The sequence below is a fragment of the Cervus canadensis genome, chromosome 21, assembly GCF_019320065.1.
Source record: "Cervus canadensis isolate Bull #8, Minnesota chromosome 21, ASM1932006v1, whole genome shotgun sequence".
In the NCBI taxonomy this organism is placed as follows: domain Eukaryota; kingdom Metazoa; phylum Chordata; class Mammalia; order Artiodactyla; family Cervidae; genus Cervus; species Cervus canadensis.
The window spans coordinates 59620389-59630001 of NC_057406.1; the positions used below are offsets into that span (position 1 = coordinate 59620389).

The 9613-nt window shown below is 48.5% G+C and overlaps 1 non-coding gene across 1 annotated transcript; it reads left to right on the plus strand.

Moving 5' to 3' along the window:
• The first annotated feature begins 6912 nt into the window (after window positions 1–6912).
• On the plus strand, window positions 6913–7022 carry LOC122424109. Its single transcript, XR_006264307.1, has one exon. It is a non-coding gene; the product is annotated as a U6 spliceosomal RNA (small nuclear RNA).
• Window positions 7023–9613: the final 2591 nt, after the last annotated feature.

A 9613-nucleotide genomic window follows, 5' to 3' on the forward strand; every position in this document is an offset into this window, starting at 1 on the left:
AAGAAACGTGGTCAAGAAACTGGCTTACCTTTATATACCCTAGTATTGTTTCCCAAACGTAATTAACCATTTTTTTTTGTTTGTTTGTTTTTTTGTTTGTTTTGGAGATCACCAGTTTTAATTGGGGGGAAATGCTTTGAAAGTACTGGATTCTAGTGCAAATTCCTCAGTTCACAGAGGAGGAAGCAGAGGCCCAATAAGGCAAGGAACTTGACCAAATTTACACAGTAAGGAAGAAATGGGACCAGGCCAGGGCTCAGCCCCAGGCTCTAAGCCCAGGCACACACCAGGCCTTCCTCCCAGTGGCCCCAGGTGCCCTTGGCTTCCTGTCATCCTCCCACTAGCAACCCTGTTCATTGTGAATACTTTTTAACTTGACCAGGAGAAAGGGATGAAAGTCTTAGAAAATGCTTCTGTGGTTAATCATTTCCTCATTAAGAAGCCTAAGCAGGGCCTGGAGATAAGACATAGAAACCAAGGGACCTGCAGGTAAGTGGACAAAGAAGTGACCAGCAGGAGGTCGCTGGATGCCCAGCAGTCCCAGAGAGGCTGTCGTTGCTGTGGGCACCACAATCATACTCACAGACAGTTATACACACTCATCGACACACACACACACGCCCACAGTGGGCCTCCAGCCGAGTGGGAGACAAAAAGGCACACAGCTGCCCTCCCCACAGGCAAAGCCCCCTCATTCATCTGTCCCTGGGCATCTCCAGCACTGGGAGTGGAAGTGTGCAATTCAACATCACCTCCTCTTAGGTCCTCAGTGGGTTTGCTACATTCATTTCACTATAGTCACACCAGGAAGGCAGGAACTGCGGTAGGGAGACAGAGGGTCTAGACCTCGCATTAGGGGCCCTGAGTCTTAACCCAGGCTCATTGTCATGAGTGCTGTTCTTCTGAGCCTCAATTTCCTTGTCTGCAGAAGGCAGGTGGTGAGTAATTCCAGCCACACCTAGAGAGCAAGACTGTTTAGCAGCAGAGAAAGTGCCCTAGGGGCCTACATTTGACTTTAATTATGTCTCTTTGAGCAAATTCCTTTCCCTCTCAATTTCTACATCTGTACAGTGGGCACAATGGTTCCCCCTATGCAAGGACTGTCTCTAAGCTACAGTTCTTTCATTTGTGAAATGGGCACTGGGCAATCGGTCCTCTTCCTGCTTCCTAGCAAAGTGTGTCCCCATGTTGCAAACCAATCCATTGTCCCACCGCCTCTGACCCTGCTGGTAGTCCAAGCCGCTAACCTGCCCACCATGGGGCGCTGGATTATAGTCTACTCTGCAGCCAGAGGGATCACTTTAAAAACAGTTGATAACCTCCAGAGGTTTTCCCACCAAACTGGAATATAATGTAAATTGCTCCTAGACCCTGCCAGCTGCCCCACCCTATCTCTTCCATCTGCCTCCCTCACTCACTAGCCTCATTCTGTTCCTGGAACTGGTAAGCTCTTCTCACCTCAGGGCTTCAGCCTGTTCCCGCTGCCTGAAATGCTTGCCCCTCAGCAACTCGTGCAGAGGGCTCCTTCTAGTTATTCAAGTCTTGGATCAAAGGTCACCTCCCTTGGCACAGGAGCTCACAGGCACACTGGCAGAGCTCCTCCTGCACGGCTCCTATGTACCCTCTCAAGCCACTCTGATTGTTTTCTCCATCGGACATCTCCCCACTCCTGGGTAACTTTACCTGTTTGTTGCCTGCTTTTGCTCCATTTCTGTTAAATGTCTTGGTCAGCAGGAGTGTACTGGAAAGTTCCACAAACAGTGAGGATGAGGAGTGGAGAAGGACAGGAGAGGAGATCAGAGAAGGCAGGGAATGGGGGAAAGATACAGTGCAAAAGGCCGTTCAGGTGACTGTCAAGACATTCCCTTTTATCAGCAGTAATTCAGTGGGCCTTTGAACAACATGGGTTTGAACTGGTACAGGTCCCCATATATGCAGATTTTCTTCAGTAAGTAGGTACTACGGTAGTATATCATCCTTTTTTGGTTGAATCCAAGAATGCAGAACCTAGGATATGGAGGGCTGGCTATAAAGTTCTAAGCGGATTTTCAACTGTAAACGGGTGGGTGCCCCTAACCCCCACGTTGTTCAAAGATCAGTTGTACTAGATTATTATTGTCTCCTTCAAATCAGCCTCAAAGCCCACAGAAGCGAGCATGTACTTTTTCGTTCACTCCTTCAGGAAGGCCCTCAGCCTCTCACCTTCTTCATTCCTCTTAGGCAGCCTCTGATTGCACTCCAGGAACTGGAGCCTTGATTTCTCTCACCTGCTAGATGGGAAATGTGCATGTGTGGTGGACCCGGGCTCCCCACCCCAGCCCCCAGACTGATCTCACCTTGTCTGGCCATCTCTTCACCAAGTGCAGGGCCTGAGTCACATCAATGCATTCATGGCAGCCCTCAGCAGGGGACCTGGCACATGGTAAGTGTTCAGTAGGAAACTGATGAATGGACCTGGCAACGGGGAGAATTCACTTTGATGGGCTTCAAGACACAAGAGCCAAACTGCCCCGGGGTTCAATCCCAGTATAGCACATGCTTATGATTCTAGGCAAGTCACAATCTAACTTTTCTCTACCCTTCTTCTGAGGGGACTTAATGCACATGCTCAGTTGAGTTCATCTAACAATGTCTCTTCCTCTCCCACTGCCCAGGAGCCCCCTAGGGTCACTCTGTGCAGAAGGCCAGAGGGGCCCTGCTTCCCTGAGACCTACTTCACGGAGGTGGGGAAGGAAGGAGGATGCTGGGGAGTCTTTTGTGACCAATCACAGGAATCTGGGCCAGAAGGGTATTTAAAACTATCACCTTTCATTAGCTGTAAAAAAAAAAGAAGGAAATCCTACCATTTGCAACAACATGGATGGACCTGGGGGCATTACATCAAGTGAAATAAGTCAGACAAAGACAAGTACTGTGTGATTTCGCTTGCATGTGGAAACCAAAATAACCGAACTCATGGAAACAGAACAGACTGGTGGTTGCCAAGGGTGGGGGCTGGGGGCAGGGAAAAATGGGTGAAGGGAGTCAAAAAGTACAAACTTCCAGTTAGAAAGATAAATAAGCGCTGGGGATGAAATATACAACAGGGTGATTATAGCTAACAATACTCTTTTGTATATTTGAAAGTTGCTACCAGAGTAGATATTTGAAATCCTCTTTGGAAGAAAAAAACAATTTGTAGCAATGGGAGGCAATGGATGTGAACTAAACTTACTGTGGCAATCCTTTCACAATTTAAATATGTATCAAATCATTGTGTTGCACACCTTCAACTGATGCAGTGTTGTGTATCAATTATATCTGAAGGAACTTTCAGCTACTGAGGCTGGGGGAGATCCCGCCCAGAAGGACATCAGATCTCACTGTCCTCCCAGCCTTTCACCCCTCCCTCAGTAAAACGACTTGATTCCTCCCCTCTCCCCCCAAATTATATCTGAATGAAACTGGGGAAATAAGACTACCATTTTATGGAAATTGGGGGAACTGAGGGCCAAGGCTTTGGCAGCCTGGGTGAGCCTGGGTTCCAGAAGACAGGGACAGCAGGGCACCATAAGGCAGAATAGCAGCAGGGCATGGCTGGCAGGAGACATGCTCCAGTATCACATTATTGAGCTGGAGACTCCAGGGGGACCAGACGGAGAAGAGGTAGCCACGTCCCTACCTTCTCTTGGCAGCAGCAGAGTAGAAAGGCAACTCACACTTGTCCCCGTTCAGGTCAGTTACAGAGGTCTGTGCGTGCCTGACCTTCACCTGTCCAGGGCTGGGAGCTGGGCTGGGCTGAAGGGTCCCACTCAGGGGTCCAGGGCTGGGCAAAGACAGAAAAAAGCAGCCAGAAATTGAATATGAGCTTCTCCTACTCCCATCCCTACCCTCAACCATGGCTGTATCACCCAGCCACACCACGGGTCCCCTCTGCCTCGGTTTGCCCCTCTGCATCACAGGGAAATTGGGAGGGAGATGTCCACCCCAGCAAGTCACTGACCACCCTCCTGAGAGAAGATGGAGACCTCAAGGGGGATGCAGGACACAGACGAGGCTGCGACGGGAACACAGCCATCTGCCAGCTCTCCCGGGAGTGTATCGCAGAGGAGACAGCCACTCAGGAACGTTGCCTGGGGGCCCTGAATTCCAGAGAAAGGCCCGCTGAACCGCCTGGGCTGAGTCAGGAGGAAAGGGCGGGCCAGGGGACCCGCCAGCTCTGAGTCACTGGGGCCCCACTGACTTGTGTGCCTTCCTCTGCAGGCTGCTGGGGCCAAATGAAGGATCCTGCAGAACGGGGTTCAAATTCTAGCCCGGCCACTCCAGTGAGGTCGTGACCCGGGACAGTGGAGACAATAAGGGCTGTGTGTCATTAAATGAGTGAGTATGTAACAGGCTTGACACAAAGCTGGCACTCAACAGCAACAATACCAAATAGTTTTGAGCAATTATTATATACAGGGCATCTATGTATTAAACAGTTTCCAGAATTAGCTCCTAATTAACAAACAGCTAGACATGTGGAGTCACATAGATGATGTTGTCGGTGCTGCGCTAAGTGTGGGGCTGCCCGCGGAGAGTCGCTCCTTCTCTCCTCCACCCCACGCCCCTAGGCCCACCTGCACACACTGTGTCCGGCCCCGTCTCTGTCTGCAGTCTCTGTTTTGTGCCCTGGGCCAAGCACTTTAGACTAAGTTGCTCCCAAAGGTGTGTAGAACAAGTCTTCTGCCCTGGGGGCATCTAAACCTAAAGCTGGGGAAGAAAGGGCAGGGCCGTCCAGGCAGAAGGAACAGCCAGTGCAAAGACACAGGGGCAGGAAATCTCACGTTCTGTTCCCACAGGGCCTTCATTCCCCTCACTTGCTGGGACTTGCACCATTTAGAGCCATCAGTCCTGCTCACCGTGGTCCCCATGACTCAGACCCCACCCCAGAGGAGGAGGTGAGGTGTGGGGGCGGTCCTAGCAGGAAGGCTGGTGAATAATCATCCACTGGCCTTCAGTGCTCACAGAGAGAGCTCAGACCCGTGCTGAATTTGGCCATCTCACATAAGCCCAGTGGGCGGGGCCTCTTACCCCTCCAAAACCCGGCCCAGGGGGCGGGGCCTCTTACTCTCCAAGACCCAGCCCAGGGGGCGGGGCCTCTTACCCTCCAGAGCAGGCAAGGAAACCCAGGATCAGGTAAGGCCAAAGGCTGAGCTTCCCGCCCCAGCCGGGAACCTGTTGACTTCTACATGCTTTGGGGAGAGTGAGCAACCTCAGTGTGGGCGAGAAAACCAGGTTTAACTCTTACTCGGCCTCTCATTTGTTACTGTACTTTGGGGAGCCGGAACCTCCTTTCTTGGCCTCATTTTCCAACTCTCCTGCAGTAAATGTAGCCTGATGAAATGAACCCCTCTCAGTGCCTCAGTCTCCTTATCTGTAAAATGGGGAGAATAGAACCTATCAGATAGGGCTGTTTTGAGGATGAACATTTCGGCGTGCTTGTTTGCCAGGCCATAATGAGTGCTTTCCATAGATTAATCCCTTGAATCCTCAGGACAGACCTGGGAAGTAGCCACGATTATTACTCCCATTTTATGGATGAGAACCCTGAGGCTCCAGTTAGGTACTTCACCCAAGGGCACCCAGCTGGGAAGTGGGAGCTCTGGAATTTGAACTCAGACACAGTCTGGTGCACAGACAGTTCCCATATACCCTCTGCTTCTGTACAGGCATAGCCGCCCGCATGATCACCAACCCCCACCATCAGCTTGCAGTGTGCTAAGTCACTTCACTCATGTTCGACTCTTTGTGTCCCCATGGACTATAGACCGCCAGGCTCCTCTGTCCATGGGATTCTCCAGGCATGAATACTAGAGTGGGTTGCCATTTCCACCTCTAGGGGATCTTCCTGACCCAGGGATCGAACCCGCATCTCTTATGTCTGTCTTCTGCATTGGTAGGCGGATTCTTTACTGCAAGAGCCACCTGGGAAGCCCGCCATCAGCTTGCTTATAAACAAACAGGAAGGCTTCCTGGAGGAGGCAGGGCAGAAGCTGGGTCTGGAATGGGGGAGAAGATTCCTGCCCCACAGGCAGGAGAACACCTTTGTGCAGTAAGGAACTGAGTGTACCCAGATGTGCTTGGATGGACGGCAGAGAGAGGGCCTGGAAAAGCCCTGGGGAATAAAGTTACCAGATGTTCCAGTTACCTATTGGTGCATGTCAGTACACCCCAAAAGACAGCCTACAACGAAAGACAGCCACCACTTTTGTAGCTCATGAGTTACTCATGACTCAGGCTTCTCGTCTTTGCTCATGTGACATCAGCGGGGATCAAAAAGCAGCTAGAGGCTGGACAGCTGGGGGTCCTCAGGCACCTCACTCTATCTCTCAGCAGGCTCTAAGCACGGTCTCTAAGCATCACGGCCTCGGAGAGGCCAGCGTCCAACATGGCATGTCCAAAGAGAGCCTGAGGAACCCATCGCCCTTTCTGACCCGGCCTTGGAAGTCAGCCAGTGTTGCTGCTGTCACACTCTATTGGTCAAAACAGTCACAGGCTCGCCCAGATTGAGGGTGCCAGGGGCGGGGCGGGGCCTGGACGGTACCCTTTGATGGAGGAGTGGCAGATTTCTGGCAGAGCCTGTGTGGGGTGACAAATACCATGCTAGGCATTTTTAAGAATGTATTGTCACAGAAGGTGACTGGGGCTGGAGCAAGGTGTCAGCCTTGGAGCCTGCTCTGCCTGTGCATGGCAGACTCAGTCTCCAAGTCCTGGGTCAAGTGACTATATGCCTCAAAACATTTTTTAAAGCTTTTAAAAAATGTTTACTTAGGTATGAAACACAATAAGGTGCACAGATCTTAAGTGGGCGCTTAAAAGACTTTGACCTATGTCTCCACTCGGCTGATCACCACTCAGATCAAGACACTGACCATTTCCATTGCCCGACCCGTGCTTGCTTCAGCAGCACATATACTGAAAAACTGGAACAATATAAAGAAGATTAACGTGGCCCGTCCGCAAGCATGACAATGCAAATTCGTGAAGTATTCCATACTTTTGGAAAAGAGAAAAATAAAGTATATTAATGTATATATAGCTTCCCAGGTGGTGCTAGTGGTAAAGAACCCACCTGCCGATTCAGGAGACATAACAGATGTAGGTTTGATCCCTGGGTCGGGAAGATCCCCTGGAGGAGGAAATGGCAACCCACTTTAGTATTCTTGCCTGGAGAATCCCAGGGACAGAGGAGCTTGGCGGGCTGCAGTCCATGAGGTCACAAAAGAGTCAGACAATACTTAGCGACTAAACAATAACAACAAGGTATATATATGAAGTCTAGAAAACTGATACTGATTAATCTATCTGCAGCATAGGAATAGAGATTCAGATATAGAGAACAGACTTGTGGGCACAGCTGGGGAAGGAAAAGGTGGGATGAAGGAGAGAGTAGCACTGAAACATATACATCATATGCATCGCTGTAGGTACAATAGATAACCATACGGAAGATAGGTAACCAGTGGGAATTTGCTCTGTGACACAGGGAGCTCAACCCAGTGCTCTGTAGGGGTGAGATGGGGTGGGAGGAAGGTTCGAGAGGGAGGGGACATAGGTATACCTAAGGCTGATTCATGTTGTTGTACGGCAGAAAACAGCACAACGTTGTAAAGCAGTTATCCTCTAATTAGAAATAAAAAAATAACGTAAAGAGGCAACTACTCTTCTGTCTTCTGTCACCACAGATTAGTTTCATCTATTTTTGTTCTTCATAGAAATGGAATTGTCCAGCTTGTGCTCCTCTGTCTCTGGAGTCTTTCATTCACCACATTCACCACGTGGAAGTGAGGTTTTTCCACGTAGGTACATATATGTGTAGTTCAGTTCAGTTCAGTCGCTCAGGCGTGTCTGACTCTTTGCAACCCCGTGGACTGCAGCACCCAGGCTTCCCTGTCCATCACCAACTCCCGGATCTTGCTCAAACTCATGTCCATCAAGTCGGTGATGTCATCCAACCATCTCATTCTCTGTCATCCCCTTCTCCTCCAGCCTTCAACCTTTCCCAGCATCAGGGTCATTTCCAATGAGCCAGTTCTTTGCATCAGGTGGCCAAAGTATTGGAGCTTCAACTTCAGCATCAGTCCTTCCAATGAATATTCAGGACTGATTTCCTTTAGGATTTACTGGCTTGATCTCCTTGCTGTCCAAGGGACTCTCAAGAGTCTTCTCCAACACCACAGTTGGAGTAGTTGTAGTAGGTAGATATAGTTGCAGTAGGTGATAGGTACAACACCATATTTGTAGTAGGTACTTATATTTGTAGACTGTCGTGTATTTGTAGATTATCCAGTCTTGTCTCTGAATAGCATTCTGTTTTGTAAATATACTGTGTAATGGGCAGCTGGGCAGTTCCTGTTTGGAAGCTATTACAGATACCACTGCTATGAATATTCATATGCCCTTCTAATAAACATGTTTATGCATCTCTGCTGGATTCGCAGCCACGAGTCGGCTTGCTTGGTCATGGGGTTGGCATAGGTACAATCTCAGTAGATCTGCCAAGCAGTCCTGCCACGTGCTTGACCGTTTTCCACTCCATCTGGTGGTTTGTGAGAGGCCCACATGCTTCCCAGCACTTGATGCAGACAATCTTGTTTTACTCAGTCTATTGGAGGTGAAGTGGAAACCAGTTTTCTGAATGAAATCTCAGTACAAGTCATCGTTTCTAAGACAAATCAAAGGTGAGATGTAGTGAAAGCCAATACTATGTACAAGGGGGAGTTTACTGGAATATCTTGCTATTGTTTTAGTTGGGTTTGCTTTATTTTATATCTTTATATTTTAGAGGTAATTACTTATTGTTAAATTTAAACTTAAAGCATATATGTGCCCTTGAAAAAAAACTACGAAGCCCTTCCTGCTAGAGCGCAAGCAGCTAAGAGGCAACACTAAATAAAGGAACTTGGGATTTGCCTGGTGGCCCAGGGGTTAAGACTTCGTGCTCTAAATGCCAGGGACCAGGGTTCAATTCCTGGTAGGGGAACTAAGATCCCACATGCTGCACAGTGCAGCCAAAGAAATAAATTTTGAAAAGTAAATAAAGGAACTCAGAAATGGAGTAGCTGAGGTGAGCATGGAATCCACTTCGGTAGTGGATTATAATTAACCAAGTGAAGAGGAATTCCCTGGTGGTCCAGTGGCTAAGACTCTGTGCTCCCAATGCAAGGGGTCAGGGGTTTGATCCCTGGTTAGGGAACCAGATCCCACATATTGCAACTAAGAGTTTGTATGCCACAACTAAAGGTCCCATATGCTGCAACAAAGACCCAGTGCAGCCAAATAATTAATTTAAAAAAAAGAAAAAGAGTACATGGTTTAAAAAAAAAAGCAAGCAAAACTTGATGGAACTAATAATCATGGTAGGAGACTTTAACACATACCTTTCAACAATTTGTGTGAATTTAGCAAAACTAGAAATAGAGTCAAAAATCAACTATATTTCTCTCCACTGACCACAAAAATAAAACATTTTAAAACTGAAACTATTGAAGTCCTAAAAGATAATATAAGAGAAAATTTAGATGACCTTGAGTTCAGTGATGACTTTTTTGATAAAACATCAAAGATGTAAGTGATGAAATCATTGATAAGC